This window comes from Triticum urartu, chromosome 6, assembly GCF_003073215.2.
Source record: "Triticum urartu cultivar G1812 chromosome 6, Tu2.1, whole genome shotgun sequence".
NCBI classification, from domain to species: domain Eukaryota; kingdom Viridiplantae; phylum Streptophyta; class Magnoliopsida; order Poales; family Poaceae; genus Triticum; species Triticum urartu.
In genome coordinates this window covers 32,414,562-32,434,166 of record NC_053027.1, presented here as the reverse complement: position 1 = coordinate 32,434,166, position 19,605 = coordinate 32,414,562, and positions in this window count along the sequence as shown.

Sequence of the window (19,605 nt, the reverse complement as noted above, 5' to 3'; positions counted from 1 at the left end):
TAAATAATTATGTAGCTATGTGAAGACTTTATCTCATTTAAGAATTTTAGATCTTGGGATATTATTCAAACAGCAAGCAAAACAAAATAAAATGACATTTCAAGGATAGCACTCATCATGTGAAGAAGCAAAAACTTAGGCTCAACCGATACTAACCGATAATTGTTGAAGAAGAAAGGTGGGACGCCTACCGGGGCATCCCCAAGCTTAGATGCCTGAGACTGTTACTAAGTTTGGGCTACATATGACCCAACTATACTGTAGGCCTTTAGCAGGCCGAAAGAGACAGCGGGCTTGTACTGGACCTTGAAGAGCATGGGCCGCTAGGAGGCCGAAAGTCAGGTCGTATTGTAAACGGCCCAACTGTGTTGTGGGCCTTTAGCAGGCCAAAAGAGAAACCGGGCTGGTATTGGACCATGAAGGGCATGGGCCGTTAAAAGGCCAAAACTAAGGTCCGACTACAAATGGCCCAACTCATTTATGGTCCGTTAACAGGCCGAAAGGCACACAGGGCCGGGAATTGGCCCAACACTTAAATGGGCCGCTAAAAGGCCAAAACTCAGGTCCGACTACAAATGGCCCAACTGATTTATGGGCCGTCAACAGGCTGAAAGTGACACCGGGCCAGAAATTGGCCCAACACTTAAATGGGCCGCTAAAAGGCCGAAACTCTGGTCCGACTACAAATGGCCCATCAGACTTATGGGCCGTCAACAGGCTGAAAGACACACCGGGCCGGAAATTAGCCCAACATTTAAATGGGTCGCTAAAAGGCCAAAAGATATACATCCTGAAAATTGGCCCATCCATCAAATGGGCCGTTAACAGGCCGAAATCTCATCGGGCCGATATTGAGCCCAAATATATAGCGGGCTGTTAACGGGTTCGAACTGACGACGGGCTGCAATGGTGTCAAATCTTTAACAGGCCGTTGACGGGACGAATTGCCACATCTCGTATGGGACGTGGGCTTAAATGGACCTGACACAAGTAGGCCTTATATGGGCCGGCTTGCTAATTTTTACTGGGTCGGCCTTTTTCACAGGAATGGGCCTCTGTTGGGCCGTGCCACGTGTCCCCGTATCATAGGCGCCTTCGGTCCAATGAGCGGATGACATCTGTCCCAACAGTGAGCCGCACGTGTTTCCTCCAGCCAATGATGATTTTACACGTGGAAAATCCCCATTGGTCGGGGCTGTTAATGGGTTATCGGATCCAAAACCCGACCCGGTAGCTTAATGGCGTTCCGTTACGGTGAATGCCACATGTTGGTCATCCTTGAGGAAAGCACTTCTGTGACGCGCGATTTATCGTCATGGAAGTGGACACTTCTGTGATGATAATGTTGGCAATGTCATGGAACACTTCTACGATAGCATAGGTATGACTATCTTGATTCTGTCATAAATTTGTCCTGGATGTACATGCATAACAGAAAATGCGACCTACTGTGACAAACACGTATCATCACGGAAGTGTATTTTTTTTGTAGTGATGGTTGCACATGATTTCATTGTTAAGAATAGGAAAAAGGAGCTTAACTATAGACTGTTATTTGATAAAAATCACCCTGAGACTATTAGCTTGCCTGCTCCTTCCTTGTTTGATTTATCTGCAGACGCGTACCTTGTTCCGTTGGAGGCCGTTCATGCCTATCGGAACCCCACCTCAGCTACAGGGCCAGATCCGGAACCACAATTTGTTCCTCCACGCCAGTCTTTTTACCAGTGGGATCCGGAGGAGGTTGGCAACCAGTGGCAACCCGAGGCTTCATCTCAGTACGACCCCAACTATAACTTTGGATACCCGCCATGCCAGCCGTGGCAGTAGACCAACTTAGGCCAAAAACCTAAGCTTGGGGGAGTATGTATTTCTCACCGACATTACATTCATATTCACACACTCATACTAGTTGTCGGTGCTCATACTTTTTCACTGTAATATCCATGCTAGTTTATTTTCCTTTTTTTGCTTTCTTCTTGTGTATTTGATAAACCTTAAGAAAAAAATATTAGTTGTAGCTTTTAGCTAGTTTACTTTTCTTGTTTGTAGTAGTAATAATTAAAAGAAAACCCAAAAAGATTTCATGTTCTTCTTTTGGTTGTTGGAGCTTTCTCGTGTAAATAGTTTTTATTTCTTTCCTTTCCTTTGGGGGTCGATAGAAGAAGACAATAATGAAAATGTTGAAGTGGCTCTTATATGCATTATTGTTGAGTTAACCAAAAGCCCATATGGCCTTGCCTTCTCCTGTTTATTGAATACTCGCAGATTCCAGCTTAGTTCAATGCACGTGCACTATTATTATTACTAGTCGTCAACCCGTGCATTCGCACGGGCTAGCCTACAAAAGTGAGTGTAAATTAGAATGTTATGTACTAATTAATTTAAATTCATTAGGTGGCCTTATTGAACCCCTTTCAATTTACTTTGATATTAGATTTTTCTAAATCAAAATTTTGTAGAGAACAATACAAATGTTGATGCTAAAAAAATATGTACAGATGATGTGAAAATATATTCAGTGAGGCATCTGATTATTGATATGGTATTGTAGATGTTAATAATTTTTCCAATAAACACGGTCAAAGTTTAGAATGTTTGGGTTAATACAATATTAACATGGGAAGAAAAATCAAAATGAGTGATTATTTATTTGATAAATATTTGAACTAAATGATTTTGGGTGTCTAAAAAAATATCCATGCTTCACAGTTGGTGATAATAATATCTCATCTTATCATGTTCATGTAATATCTTCCGGTTTAAAAATTCTAGGAGAAAATGTTGTAGAAATATAACAATACCCATATCAAACCTATTGTATGCAATTGGACAGGCTCCTTCAAGACTTTGAACCATGATTTGGTGCACACTGATTACGACAGAGGCATAAATCAACACGCCTGAAACAACCACTTGTGCGCCTTTTAGTATGATTTTGTCTCCATATACGTCAAGTTCAAAGAAACTCTGGTCATGATCATTGTGGCAAATCGATGGTACAGGTTAGTAATGTAGAAGGAAACTACATTAGAATTCTGGTAGGTTCAAACTTTCGACATGAGAAGAAGAAATAACCTGCGGTCGATCAAATACATGAGAATCAGACCAAGTTCTGAAGGAGAAGAGATCATGTGCAAATACTACTTTTCTTAATTAGATTTTACATCTATGATAGATTTTATATCATGCATATCCGCTGCCAAAAATCCATCTCTTCCACAACATTATTCAGTATCACCATCGCCACATGGATTTTACATGAATTCTATTTCCATGTGGTGGGAGAGATAAACTTCACAGTGGAAGATATATGGATCAGAAGAAAGATATGTTTATATTGCACCAATGAATACCAAACTGTGGTTGTCGGATGTCCTAGGTTGTTAATCCCGTTTTCACCACTGTACAATGAATGCATCAATGATGTGCATGATATTTATACTACAGACATGGACGTGGGCCTCGGATTGAAGCTGCTTCTAGGCTGCCACACATCCTGTGTTGCGAGCGATTGGTCTACTCCTGCCCGAACGCGTAGCAGCCGCCACAATGTAAGAGAAACGGACATCCGGTAACTCACACCGATAAAACTTGTAGGCATGAGATATTTGAGATGAGATAATATGTGGGGGATCTATCTATCTGTCTATCTATCTTCTATTATATACATAAAACAGAAGTCAAACAAGCCATCGTATTAATCCACATAGCCTAAAATTATATTGTCCCTTTGATTATAATAATAACGGTTGAGATTAAAAATACTACGTAACATAAAAAAAATAGTTTATTAATCTGTCATGTGCACACAAGCATAATGTATAGGCGTGGAAGGACTTGCATCGTGTCCAAAAAAAAAGTCTACCATCAAGTCAAAAAAGAAATCCAAATACATAGCAGATTGATTTGTCACGTGTACACATGCAGAAGGTATAGGCCTGGAAGGACTCCTAAAAAGTGGACTTGCATCGTGTTAAAAAGTAGACTTGATATGTAGCAGAATTTTTTTTTTTTTTGCAAACCTACGATGGGAAAGTGCAACATGAATCCGTATAGGACTCAGATCCGTGTGGGGCAAACAGTCTAACGGGGACAGATAATAAATTACGTTTAGAATCTTTCTTTTAGTGAAGTTTGAGTCATACTGAGAGAGAAAAAACTTCCAAGGCCAGTCACGCTACACAAGGGAACCTGCCACCTTTTTGGCTCATTTTCACTATTCATCAAATAAATCTTTAACTACTAATAAAGCGGCTACCGCTTCTGCCCGTCCGTCATTAAAAGTGCCCCTAAAGTTGCAAATAATTACCCACCTATGCCATCGGTATGTGAGAAAAACGTTTGGTTTTCTTTTTGTTTTTTCCGCGCTCGCCCATAGCTCAATAAGAGGAGATCCCCTAATGTACAACGACCATTTGAGCAGTGCACTGGTTGGTTCCTTGACCTACTGTGCTAGAGGTAGTGGGTTCAATTCCCAAACCCACCCTTTTCTTTAAAAAATCAATTACTTTTTGAAATTTTCATATCTTTGAAACCCTAACTTCAAATCTGACATGTCATATATGAAAATTCATCAGAAAAATGTGTAGATTCCAAATATGCTATTATCATTAATTTTTAAAATTATGTTCAGGGTGTAAACTTAAATAACACCTTCTTTGTATGATGAGATATTTTAGAAATGCCTATTACGTATGTTCTTTTAGATTGGTTGTTTTTGGTGGAGCTATCCTATATGTTTCCAACTAAATTAAGTCTTGAACTGAATTATGATTGCACACACACACACACACACACACACACACATTCGCGTCGCGTCGCATATATATGGGCTAGGTATATTCGCTCCGTCCGGAAAAACTTATCCCTCAAAGAGATATACCTAGCACTAACTTGGTGCTAGATACATCCATTTGAGGAACAAACTTGGGACAAGTTATTTTGGACGAAGGGAGTATATGAAAACACTTATGCACATGTTATCATTAAATACTAAAATGTACTTTGCTATTTTCATTCTAATGCAATATTTTTTCGCGTCACTGAGAAACAACAACAAATGCGTAAACATATATTGGCAACTAGGTACATATTTGTGTTGTATAATGAATTCTAAACACCTTCAGTACACTTCAAAAAATCATCACACCTTTATGTCACCACTTATCATGTTGCTTGTTTTTTTAGAAAAGTTATCATGTTGCTTGTTGTGTGGCATCACGAAAGATTTCAAGGGATTTGCTGATGTCCTCAAGTGTGTGTATGAGGCGTTTGCTACTCCTTATTCCATAGTCCATCGAATCTTTACCCAAAACTTGAAAACTTCACAACACAAAACTCAACAGAAAACTCGTAAGCTCCGTTAGTATAAGAAAATAAATCACCACTTAGGTACTATTGTGAATTCATTCTAGATTCATATTGGTGTAATATCTACTGTATTACAACTTACCTATGGTTCATACCCTCCGATACTACTCATAGATTCATCAAAATAAGCAAACAACACATAGAAAACAGAATCTGTCAAAAACAGAACAGTCTGTACTAATCTACATCAAACGCAAACTTCTGGAACTCCAAAAATTCTAAAATAAATTGTTGGACGTGAGTAATTTATGTATTAATCATATGCAAAAAGAATCAACTAAATATCACTCTTCAGCAAAAAGTTTTAGTTAATCTCATGAGCAGTAAAGTTTCTGTTTTTTTACAGCAAGATCAAAAAGACTTCACCCAAGTCTTCCCAAAGGTTCTACTTGGCACAAACACTAATTAAAACACAAAAACACATCTAACCAGAGGCTAGATCAAAGATTTATTAAATAACATCAAGGAAAAATATTGGGTTGTCTCCCAACAAGTGCTTTTCTTTAAAGCCTTTTAGCTAGGCATGATGATTTCAATGATGCTCACCTAAAAGATAAGAATTGAAATATAAAGAGAGCATCATGAAGAATATGACTAGCACATTTAAGTCTAACCCACTTCCTATTCATAGGGATTTTGTGAGCAAATAACTTATGTGAACAATAATCAACTAGCATAGGAAGGCAAAGCAAGCATAACTTCAAAACTTTAAGCACATAGAGAGGAAACTTGATATTATTGCAATTCCTACAAGCATATGTTCCTCCCTCATAATAATTTTGAGTAGCATCATGAATGAATTCAACAATATAACCATCACATAAAGCATTCTTTTCATGATCTACGAGCATAGAATTTTTATTACTCTCCACATAAGCAAATTTCTTCTCATGAATAATAGTGGGAGCAAACTCAACAAAGTAATTATCATGTGAGGCATAATCCAATTGAAAACTAAAATCACGATGACAAGTTTCATGGTTATCTTTATTCTTTATAGCATACGTGTCATGACAATTGAGGGAGTCCTGGATTAGGGGGTCTCCAGACAGCCGGACTATCTCCATCGGCCGGACTGTTAGACTATAAAGATACAAGATTGAAGACTTCCTCTCGTGTCCGGATGGGACTCTACTTGGCGTGCAAGGCAAGCTAGGCAATACGTATATGGATATCTCCTCCTTTGTAACCGACCTTGTGTAACCCTAACCCTCTCCGGTGTCTATATAAACCGAAGGGTTTTAGTCCGTAGGACAACAATCACAACATACAATCATACCATAGGCTAGCTTCTAGGGTTTAGCCTCTCTGATCTCATGGTAGATCTACTCTTGTACTACACATATCTTCAATATTAATCAATCAAGACGTAGGGTTTTACCTCCATCAAGAGGGCCCGAACCTGGGTAAAACATCATGTCCCCTGCCTCCTGTTACCATCCGGCCTAGACGCACAGTTCGGGACCCCCTACCCGAGATCCGCCGGTTTTGACGCCGACATTGGTGCTTTCATTGAGAGTTCTTCTGTGTCGTCGCCGTTAGGCTTGATGGCTCCTACTATCATCGATAGCGATGCGGTCCAGGGTGAGACTTTTCTCCCTGGACAGATCTTCGTATTTGGCGGCTTTGCACTGCGGGCTAATTCGCTTGGCCATCTGGAGCAGATTGAAAGCTATGCCGCTGGCCATCAGGTCAGATTTGGAAGTTTGAATTACACGGCCAACATCCGCGGGGACTTGATCTTCGACGGATTCGAGCCACAGCCGGGCGCGCCACACTGTCGCGATGGGTATGACCTAGCTCTGCCACTGGACGGTACCCCAGAGGCCGCGCCCGCATCAGCTCCGACACGTAGCTCGGAGCCAACTGCGCCAATCGAGGACGGGTGGCTAGACACCGCCTTAGGGGCTGCAGTCTCGACGGCGATCGAGCCAAACACCAGCATAATCCTCTGCGCAGCCCGTGACTCCAAGGTGCCGGACTCTCTTCCGGACCCCGAACCATCCGAGCCCCTGCCGATCGAATCCGATTGGGCGCCGATCATGGAATTCACCGCTGCGGATATCTTTCAGCACTCGCCCTTCGGCGACATTCTGAATTCACTAAGGTCTCTCTCTTTGTCAGGAGAGCCCTGGCCGGATTATGGCCAACAGGATTGGGATGCGGACAACGAAGAAATTCGACGCCCACCCACCACCCACTTTGTAGCCACTGTCGATGATTTAACCGACATGCTTGACTTCGACTCCAAAGACATCGACGGTATGGACGATGATGTAGGAGACGGACATGAACCAGCACCTATAGGGCACTGGAAAGCCACCTCGTCGTATGACATATACATGGTGGATACACCCAATGAAGGCAATGGCGACGAGATAGCGGAGGATGACCCCTCCAAGAAGCAACCCAAGCGCCGACGTCAGCGGCACCGCTCTAAGTCCTGCCAAAGCAAAAGTGGTGATACCAGCACAAGAGATAATAACACTCTGGATAGCGCCGAAGACAAAAACAATCCCCTCCAGCAAGATTTAGAGTAGGAGGACGAAGGAGCCAGCTCTCCTAAGAGAGCGGCTGGCGGAGAGGAGGAGGATGACAATTACATGCCCCCCCTCCGAAGACGAGGCAAGCCTCGGCGACGATGAATTCGCCGTACCAGAGGATCCCGTCGAACAAGAGCGCTTCAAGCGTGGGCTTATGGCCACGACAAATAGCCTGAAGAAAAAGCAACAGCAGCTTCAGGCTGATCAAGATCTGCTAGCTGAAAAATCGACTGAAGTCCTCGCAGCCGAGGAATATAAACTCGAGCGTCCCTCCATGAGTTACCCAAGGCGCAGGTTACTACCCCGACTGGAGGAAGAAGCGTATGATACGGCTGATCGGCCACCTCGTGGCCGCGATAGAGAGGCATTCCAGCCAAAAGCTCAGCCCCCACCCCAACGCCATTCAAATAAAAAGGCATGGGGAGATACGCCAGACCTGCGAGACATATTGGAGGACAAGGCAAAGCATTCAAGATGGATCTACGGATCACGAGGGCGCACCACTCTGCGAGACGATAAGCGTCACGCCGGATACAGTAAAAGCAAATCCGACCGGGCCGAACATAGCGGGCAAGACCCATTCGAGCTACGTCGCGACATAGCCCAATACAGAGGCGCCGCACACCCCTTATGCTTCACAGACGAAGTAATGGAATATCAATTCCTAGAAGGTTTCAAACCCATAAATATTGAATCATACGACGGCACAACAGATCCCGCGGTATGGATTGAGGATTTCCTCCTCAACATCCACATGGCCCGCAGTGATGACTTACACGCCATCAAATACCTCCCACTAAAGCTCAAAGGACCAGCACGACATTGGCTTAATAGCTTACCAGTAGAATCCATTAGCTGTTGGGAAGATCTGGAAGCCGCATTCCTCGATAATTTTCAGGGCACTTATGTGCGACTACCAGACGCCGATGACTTGAGCCACATAATTCAGCAGCCAGAAGAGTCGGCCAGGCAATTCTGGACTCGGTTCCTTACAAAGAAAAATCAAATCATCGACTGTCCGGATGCGGAGGCCTTAGCAGCTTTCAGGCACAACATCCGAGACGAGTGGCTAGCTCGGCACCTTGGTCAGGAAAAGCCGAAATCTATGGCAGCCCTAACGACGCTCATGACCCGCTTTTGTGCGGGAGAAGATAGCTGGCTGGCTCGTAGTAATAACATATCAAAGAACAATGGTACCTTAGATACCAAGGACGGCAATAGCAGGTCACGTCGCAACAAACATAAGCGCCGCATTAACAGCGAAAATACTGAGGATACGACAGTCAATGCCGGATTCAAAGGCTCTAAACCCGGCAGCGGAAAAAGCCATTCAAACAAAGTACACCGGGTCCGTCCAGCTTGGACCGTATACTCGATCGCTCGTGTCAAATACACGGCACCCCAGACAAGCCAGCCAATCACACCAACAGGGATTGTTGGGTGTTCAAGTAGGCCGGCAAGTTAATTGCCGAAAACAAGGACAAGGGGCCGCATGGCGATGACGAGGAAGAACCCCGGCAGCCACACACTGGAGGACAAAAGAGGTTTCCCCCGCAAGTGCGGACGGTGAACATGATATACGCAACCCACATCCCCAAGAGGGAGCGGAAGCGTGCGCTCAGGGACGTATATGCGTTGGAGCCAGTCGCCCCAAAGTTCAACCCTTGGTCCTCCTGTCCGATCACCTTCGATCGCAGGGACCACCCCACTAGTATCCGTCATGGCGGATTCGCCGCACTGGTCCTAGACCCAATCATCGACGGATTTCACCTCACTCGAGTCCTTATGGACGGCGGCAGCAGCCTAAACCTGCTTTATCAGGACACAGTGCGTAAAATGGGTATAGACCCCTCAAGGATCAAACCCACAAAAACGACCTTTAAGGGCATCATTCCAGGCGTAGAGGCCCATTGCACATGCTCAATTACACTGGAAGTGGTCTTCGGATCCCCGGATAACTTCCGAAGCGAAGAGTTAATCTTTGATATAGTCTCGTTCTGCAGTGGTTATCACGCGCTGCTCGGACGAACCGCATTTGCTAGATTTAATGCGGTACCGCATTATGCATACCTCAAGCTCAAGATGCCAGGACCTCGCGGAGTTATTGCAGTCAATGGAAACACAGAGCGCTCTCTCCGAACAGAGGAGCACACCGTGGCCCTTGCAGCAGAAGCGCAAAGCAGCCTCTCAAGGCAATCTACCAGTTCAGCATTTCAAAGCCCGGACACCTTCAAGCGCGCTCGGGGAAATCGACAAATAGACCGCCTGGCGCGATCTGAGCTCGCGTAGCAATACGGCGGCTACCCCAATCCCAGCCCAACGGCGATATTCGTGCCGCGCGTACATATTACGCATTAAAAATACCATGGGCACGGGTGGGGAGGGGGGGCACAACTGCGGCACGCCCCAAAACGCAACCTAAACCGCACTAGGGGCTTCCCGGTTGGTTATTTTTCTTTTTCTTTCAGGACTTTAATCTCTGGAAACGCTGTCCGACAGCTCTATTGCCGAACACATGATACAGCAACCAAGGAGGCAGCCAACTACGTTATACAACGGAATTCCCAGGTTGATTACAGATTTCATATCATTCCTCAGCTCGCCCTTGGAAGGGACATAGTCCTACTCTTTTGCTTATTGCACTATCTATATCACTCTGCTTTATTGCAATTTTTAATAAACAATGCATGACATTACGACTACTATTGCATTTTTGTTATATATATATATCTATGTGTTCATTAATGAAGCCTTGCCACCGTACACTCTGGTACGGCCAATGCACCAGGGGCTTACGTACACACAATATGGTGTGAAAAGTCCGAACACTTTCACAAGTGTGGCACCCCGAACTTATAGCATTATATGCATCAGCTCCGAATCATGTCTTTGGTCAAATGTTGGGTTTTCCCGGCTCCTATGTTTTTGTACCTTACGTTCCGCTCTATCAGCTAAGGTAGCGCTAGGAGAACTACTGCGATTGTGCCCCAGTTCTACCGGGCTGAGCACCTCAGTAGAGAAAGCTAAAACTGACTGTCATGATAAGGCAAGAGACTGGTCGCTGTTCGGCGAGGTTTTTCGAGTCCCTAAAGACTTATGCTGCTTAGGGCGAGGGGCCGGCTCCGCCCGGCTTACAGGCATGTATCGCGCCCCGAATTCGGCCTTCCGAATACTAGGGGCTTCGCCGAAATTTAAAATTATAGAATTCTATGTCTAAGTGATAGTGATAAAGCATCATTAGTCCGGTTGCCTTGTTCGTTGTGCTGAACACCTCCCTCGAAGGACCCAAACATGGGAACAAGATTGCTCAGGTTTATCCCGAACACCCCAGCACTCGTGGCATGGGGGCAGAAGCTGAGGACTAGCCATCTCTCAGATTGGATAAACAGCCAAACTGAAGGTAATATTTTAAATTCTAACAAGCGTTGCATAGCGAATACGATACAAGTTTTCATACATACAGGACCAAACGAGCAAGTCTCAATCAAATATTACATTTTGTGAACACTCATCCGCGATTAGACGGGCACCCGGCAGAACACCCTCGTAGTACATCTCGGGGTGGCGGTGCTCCTTGCCCTCCGGCGGCCCCTCCTTGATCAGCTTCACGGTGTCTAGCTTGACCCACTGCATTTTTACACGGGCGAAAGCCCGGCGTGCACCTTCAATGCAGACGGATCCCTTGACGACCTCCAGCCATGGGCAGGCATCCACCAGCCACCTCACCAGGCCGAAGAAGCTATTCGGAAGGGCGTCGCCAGGCCACAACCGTAATATGAAGCCCTTCATGGCCTGATCGGCCGCCTTATGTAGCTCGACCATCTGCTTCAGCTGGTCGCTCATTGGCACCGGATGTTCGGCCTCAGCATACTGAGACCAGAACAGCTTCTCCGCCGAGCTCCCGTCCTCGGCCTGGTAAAATTGTGCGGCATCGGACACACTGCGGGGCAAATCTGCGGATGCTCTTGAAGAGCTCCGGATTCGGGTAAGTAATCGGTAATTCACTCTTACATGCTTGCTTTGCATATAGAAAGCCTTACCCGCCGCTATCTTCTTCATCACGTCGATCTCCTGAAGGGCCTTCTGGGCCTCGGCCTTGGCACTCTTCGCGCTCTCACGGGCCGCGGCAAATTCAGACTCTCGCGTCTTCAAGTCAAGCTCCAATGCCTCGTGCTTCGTCACAAGAGCCTGGAGCTCTTGCTGCACCTCGCCCACCCGAGCCTCGTGCCTCTCTCGCTCGGTGTGCTCCTTGGCCGCTGTATCTTCGGCCTTGGTCAGCGCTTGCTTTAGGGTCACCACCTCAGTCATGGCCCCTGGCAAAACATACAATGATCCTGTAATTTTGCAATTGCGTCCTTTTTTATATACATATATCTATAGACGGGGTATTACTTACCCTCGTTCTCCTCGAGCTGCCTCTTGACAAGGCCGAGCTCTTTCTTGGACCCATCGAGGTCCTGCTTCAGTACGGCTACCTCCGCAGTTAGTGCAGCGGACGCCAGCAGCGAAGCCTGCATATGCATATTGACATACTTATATTACACTCCTGCGATATTATTTGATCCTCTGTTCGGCTTTTCTTTGTGAACACCTCACAAAGCATCAGGGGCTACTGTCTATGCGGTAATATTCCTACTACATTTTAAAAAGCACTTACCTCGAAGCCTGTTAGAAGGCTATTACAGGCTTCAGTCAATCCGCTCTTGGCGGACTGAACCTTCTGGATCACCTCACTCATGATGGCGTGGTGCTCCTCATCGATGGAAGCGCTGCGAAGCGCCTCCAGCAGGTTGTCCGGTGCCTCTGGATGGGCAGAGGTCACCGGCACAGGCATTTTGCCCCCCTTAGAAGGGGACCGCCTGCCCGAGCTCGGAACCATTGGAGGGTCCGGCGCGGTGTTCGGCTGAGGGCCGAACTCGGAGCTCTCGGGGACCCCGTCCCCTCGGCTCCCGGAGTCCGGAAGGTCGCCTTGAGGCACCTCCGGGACTGTCCCCCCTTGATTCGGTGCCTCTTGAGACAGCACCTCGGCGTCGTCGGCTGGATGAGGGGAGGTGGCGGTCGGGACTGGATCGCTATCCATGTCCGACGAGCCCAGGGAGCCGTCCAAGGATACCTCGATATTGGCTCGGGGCGGCCTGCATAATTGAGTTCGGCGTTAGGAAAAGTAGTGCGACAAAGGAATCCTATGGGTAACTTTGGTATCCGAATACTTACGATCTCCCCGAGGGCTTGGCCCTGGGCAACCACTCGTCTTCACTTTCGTCGGCGGCGGTGGAGCTGTCCGGAGGGAGAGTCCTTCCCTTCTTGGACCCTCCGGCCTCCCCAGTTGGGGTGGCCTTCCTTTTCTTTTCTCCCCCGGTCGGTCGAGGAGCCTCTTCTTCCTCTTCCTCGTTTCCAGGGGAAGAGTGCGCCGCAGAGTCATCGGACGGTGAGTCCGACGATGCCTGGCGTTGGGAACTTTTTCGAGCTCCCTTGGCCTTCTTGGTCTTCTCCGGCACCTTATAAGGGGCCGGAGTCAACATCTTCGCCAGAAGGGCGTCTGTGGGGCCTTCGGGCAAAGGAGCCGGACAGTCGATCTGTCCGGCCATTTTCTGCGAGTCCTGTCAAAGGCACGGGAGTTTAGATCCCACATAGAGTCAATCTATATAAAAATAAGTATCCTATGAAAGGTAAAACAACTTACCGCACTGGCGTGGCGCTTCGCGCTGAATCCGCGATCCTCAGTGATGGGGGGAGGGACCTCGGCTCTCTTGAACAACACTCTCCAGGCATCTTCATGAGTCGTATCGAAGAGCTTGTTTAGAGTTCGGTGTTGCGCCGGATTGAACTCCCACAAGGTGAACTCCCGTTGTTGGCACGGGAGTATCCGGTGGATGAGCATAGCCTGGACTATGTTGACGAGCTTGAGCTTCTTATCCACCATGTTTTGAATACATGTCTGGAGTCCGGTCAGCTCTTTTGAATTACCCCAGGATAGGCCCTTCTCCTTCCAGGAAGTGAGCCGCATGGGGATGCCAGATCGGAACTCGGGGGCCGCTATCCATGCGGGGGCGCGCGGCTCGGTGATATAAAAGCACCCTAATTGCCACCCCTTTATGGTTTCCACAAAGGAGCCCTCGAGCCATGTTATGTTGGGCATCTTGCCCACCATGGCGCCTCCGCACTCTGCCTGGCGGCCGCCCACCACCTTCGGCTTGACATTGAAGGTCTTCAGCCATAAGCCGAATGGGGCTTGATGCGGAGGAAGGCCTCGCACACGACGATAAACGCCGAGATGTTGAGGATGAAGTTCGGGGCCAGATCGTAGAAATCCAGACCGTAATAAAACATGAGCCCCTGGACGAAGGGATGGAGAGGGAATCCCTGTCCGCGGAGGAAATGGGTGAGGAATACCACCCTCTCATGGGGCCTGGGGGTGGGGATGAGTTGCCCCTCATCTGGGAGCCGGTGCGCGATGTCGTCGGGCAGGTATCCGGCTCTCCTCAGTTTCTTGATGTCTCCCTCCGTGACGGCGGAGACCATCCACTTGCATCCCGCTCCGGACATGATTTGAGAAGGTGGAGATGGAAGTGAGGACTTGGGCGCTGGAGCTCGATTGTGCGGGAGCGGATGAGCAAAGGAGGAAGAAGGCGTGGATAGAAAGGTGAATCATTATCCCTTTATATGGGCGGACAAAACTAAGCGTCCCCACTTGCCTGGTAAATCTCGCTTATCCCCCAAGCGCCGCAATCGATGGTGCGGTCGGGTTACCCACGCCCGTATTGATGAGAATCCCATAATAAGGGGACACGATCTCTGCTTTGACAAGACGTGTCAAAAAACTGCCTCGCGTTATGTGCGGGGCTGGTTAAAAGAAACGGTTCGAATAATCACCGGGCCATGACGTAACGTCGTGTTGCCAAAACAAGCCAGCAAATTAGATCTGCGAAGATATTATTCTCTCTACGGTGGAATGTGGAACTTATTTTGCAGGGTCGGATACTATCCTCGTATTCAAATTCTTCTATGATGTATTTGGAGAAGGAACCCGCCTTGCAATGCCGAAGACAATACTGCACGCCGGACTCATCGTCATTGAAGCCTGGTTCAGGGGCTACTAAGGGAGTCCTGGATTAGGGGGTCTCTGGACAGCCGGGCTATCTCCATCGGCCGGACTGTTAGACTATGAAGATACAAGATTGAAGACTTTGTCTCGTGTCCAGATGGGACTCTACTTGGCGTGGAAGGCAAGCTAGGCAATACATATATGGATATCTCCTCCTTTGTAACTGACCTTGTGTAACCCTAACCCTCTCCGGTGTCTATATAAACCGAAGGGTTTTAGTCCGTAGGACAACAATCACAACATACAATCATACCATAGGCTAGATTCTAGGGTTTATCCTCTCCGATCTCGTGGTAGATCTACTCTTGTACTACACATATCTTCAATATTAATCAAGAAGGACGTAGGGTTTTACCTCCATCAAGAGGGCCCGAACCTGGGTAAAACATCATGTCCCCTGCCTCCTGTTACCATCCGGCCTAGACGCATAGTTCGTGACCCCCTACCCGAGATCCGCCGGTTTTGACACCGACAACAATAATCATCATAAATAGGAGGCATGCTTTCATCATAGTAAATTTGCTCATCAAAACATGGGGGACAAAAGATATCATCTTCATCAAACATAGCTTCCCCAAGCTTGTGGCTTTGCATATCATTAGCATCATGGGTATCCAAAGAATTCATACTAACAACATTGCAATCATGCTCATCATTCAAAGATTTAGTGCCAAACATTCTAATGCATTCTTTTTCTAGTACTCTAGCACAATTTTCCTTCCCATCATTTTCACGAAAGACATTAAAAAGATGAAGCATATGAGGCAACCTTCATTCCATTTTTTTGTAGTTTTCTTTTATAGAATAGACTAGTGATAAAACAAGAAACTAAAAGATTCGATTGCAAGATCTAAAGATATATCTTCAAGCACTCACCTCCCCGGAAACGGCGCCAGAAAAGAGCTTGATGTCTACTACACAACCTTCCTCTTGTAGACATTGTTGGGCCTCCAAGTGCAGAGGTTTGTAGGACAGTAGCAAATTTCCCTCAAGTGGATGACCTAAGGTTTACCAATTCGTGGGAGGCGTAGGATGAAGATGGTCTCTCTCAAACAACCCTGCAACCAAATAACAAAGAGTCTCTTGTGCCCCCAACACACCCAATACAATGGTAAATTGTATAGGTGCACTAGTTCGGCGAAGAGATGGTGATACAAGTGCAATATGGATGATAGATATAGGTTTTTGTAATCTCAAAATATAAAAACAGCAAGGTAAATAATGATAAAAGTGAGGGTAAACGGTATTGCAATGCTAGGAAACAAGGCCTAGGGTTCATACTTTCACTAGTGCAAGTTCTCTCAACAATAATAACATAATTGGATCATATAACTATCCCTCAACATGCAACAAAGAGACACTCCAAAGTCATTAATAGTGGAGAACAAACGAAGAGATTAGGTAGGGTACGAAACCACCTCAAAGTTATCCTTTCTAATCGATCTATTCAAGAGTCCGTAGTAAAATAACACGAAGCTGTTCTTTCCGTTCGATCTATCATAGAGTTCGTACTAGAATAACACCTTAAGACACAAATCAACCAATACCCTAATGTAACCTAGATACTCCAATGTCACCTCAAGTATCCGTGGGTATGATTATACGATATGCATCACACAATCTCAGATTCATCTATTCAACCAACACAAAGAACTTCAAAGAGTGCCCATAAGTTTCTACCGGAGAGTCAAGACGAAAACGTGTGCCAACCCCTATGCATAAGTTCACAATGTTACGGAACCCGCAAGTTGATCGCCAAAACATACATCAAATAGATCACGTGATATCCCATTGTCACCATAGATAAGGACATGCAAGACATACATCAAGTGTTCTCAAATCCTTAAAGACTCAATCCGATAAGATAACTTCAACGGGAAAACTCAATCCATTAGAAGAGAGTAGAGGGGGAGAAACATCATAAGATCCAACTATAATAGCAAAGCTCGCGATACATCAAGATCGTACCACCTTAAGAACACGAGAGAGAGAGAGATAAAACACATAGCTACTGGTACATACCCTCAGCCCCGAGGGTGAACTACTCCCTCCTCATCATGAGAGCGCCGGGATGATGAAGATGGCCACCGGTGAGGGATCCCCCCCATCCGGCAGGGTGCCGGAACAGGGTCCCGATTGGTTTTTGGTGGCTACAGAGGCTTGCGGCGGCGGAACTCCCGGTCTATTCTGTTCCCCGATGTTTTTAGGGTATATGGACATATATAGGCGAAAGAAGACGGTCAGGGGAGCCATGAGGGGCCCACAAGGGTGGGGGCGCGCCCAGGGGGTAGGGCGCGCCTCCCTGCCTCGTGGCTTCCTCGAAGCTTCCCTGGCGTCTACTCCAAGTCTCCTGGATTGCTTCCGTTCCAAAAATAACTCTCCCGAAGGTTTCATTCCGTTGGGACTCCGTTTGATATTCCTTTTCTTCGAAACACTGAAATAGGCAATAAAACAACATTTTGGGTTGGGCCTCCGGTTAATAGGCTAGTCCCAAAATTAATATAAAAGTGTATAATAAAGCCCATAAACATCCAAAACAGATAATATAATAGCATGAATACTTCATAAATTATAGATACGTTGTAGACGCATCAGATAACACACAAGGTGTTCCTCCGGTATTCGGGAGTTGCATAATCTCATAGTCATAGGAACATGTGTAAGTCATGAAGAAAGCAATAGCAACATACTAAACGATCAAGTGCTAAGCTAACGGAATGGGTCAAGTCAATCACATCATTCTCTAATGATGTGATCCCGTTAATCAAATGACAACTCATGTCTATGGCTAGGAAACTTAACCATCTTTGATTCAACGAGCTAGTCAAGTAGAGGCATACTAGTGACACTCTGTTTGTCAATGTATTCACACATGTACTAAGTTTCCGGTTAATACAATTCTAGCATGAATAATAAAGATTTATCATGATATAAGGAAATATAAATAACAACATTATTATTGCCTCTAGGGCATATTTCCTTCACTGTCCACACATTTTGTGTGGTGTTTAAGAGGATCAGCCCACACGCCTACGTGTGGGTAAAACAAGTAATGCCCACACGCCTCTTTTTTTCCTCGCAGTCCCTCTCACATGCCTACGTGTGGGCAAAATAGATAACGCCCACACGCCTGTACGTTAGGCCTCCTACCACATGGTCCCGCGTGCCCCGCGTGACTGTCACCACGCGCCCCGCAGTTGCCATGGTCCACACCCTCTTCCATGTTCGTTTAACTGCAGTTGCCATGTCACTGAATTATAGTTGCCATGGTTGCTCAACTGCAGTTGCCATCTCAGGTCAAGTGCCAGATGTCATTTTTGGATAACTACATATGTTGCCATGTATGGTATGGTTTACTATAGTTGCCATGATTTGAAAACTTTAGGGGTTGCCACCTACTAACACTAGGCATTTGCAATGTATGGTCTGTTTACTGCAGTTGCCATGAGTTTCCACCTACTAACACTAGGCAGTTGCCATGTAGTGCTACAAAGAGACATGGAAAAATAACATGTTCGGGTAAAGAGAGAGTTGTCATCTGCTTACAAGCACACTAGGGCAGTTGCCAGGTGCCCTGCAAAACACATGGCAGCTGACATGTTCGGGTAAAAGAGAGAGTTGCCATCTGGTTACAAGCACACTAGGGCAGTTGCCATGTACCCTGCATACACACATGGCAAATGGCAGCTTTGGGTGTGGGAGAGGAGACAGGCGTGTGGGCGAACTGATAAATGCCCACACACCAGCCCCAGTGCCTGAGTGAAAAATGACGTGTGGGCGAACTGCTAAATGCCCACACATTGGTCCCTCCGTGTGGTAAAAACGGACGTGTGGGCGGCCAGATGAATGCCCACACACCATCCCAGTCCTACGTGGCACCACAAACATGTCAAGATTCGTGCAACCACAAACGGACGTGGATCCACGCGTGTGGGCAAGATGCAAACGCCCACACATGTGGGTGTTAGTGTTTCTGTATGAAAAATATTGTGTCACGAAGGTTCAAACCGAAAACCAGTAGCTCACTGGGTGACTAGGCTAGCCAACTGACCACGCACAATTTGCCATCGAATTTGCATAGCTACCTTAAATGAACTATAAGCCAGCGCGCACATACACTAGTAGAAAAAGGGCCATTAATTTGTCCCGGTTGTGGAACCAGGACTAAAGGGTCGGTACTAAAGCCCTATACCTTTTGTCCCGGTTCTTACACCAACCGGAACAGATGGGCCTCCACGTGGCCGCTGCGGCAAACCCGGGCAGAAGGGCCTTTGGTCCCGGTTGGTGGCACCAACCGGGACCAAAAGGCATCCACGCGTCAGCAGCTGGCAGGAGCTGAGGTTTTTGTTTTTTGAAGGGGTGGTTTTGGGGGTTTTGGGGGTTAATTTAGGGTGTTAGCTAGCTAATAGAGAGAAATGTCCTCTCTTATCTCTGTACTTGGTTTACCAACGCTACTGCTATGCCTAAACATGGCTTAGATTGAAGTGAACACTACTAGGAAAAGGCCTACGAGTGGTGCACCAGTTTTGCCTACTAATGGCGCACTACTGGTGCGCCACTAGTACCACGCCACTAGTATTTTTT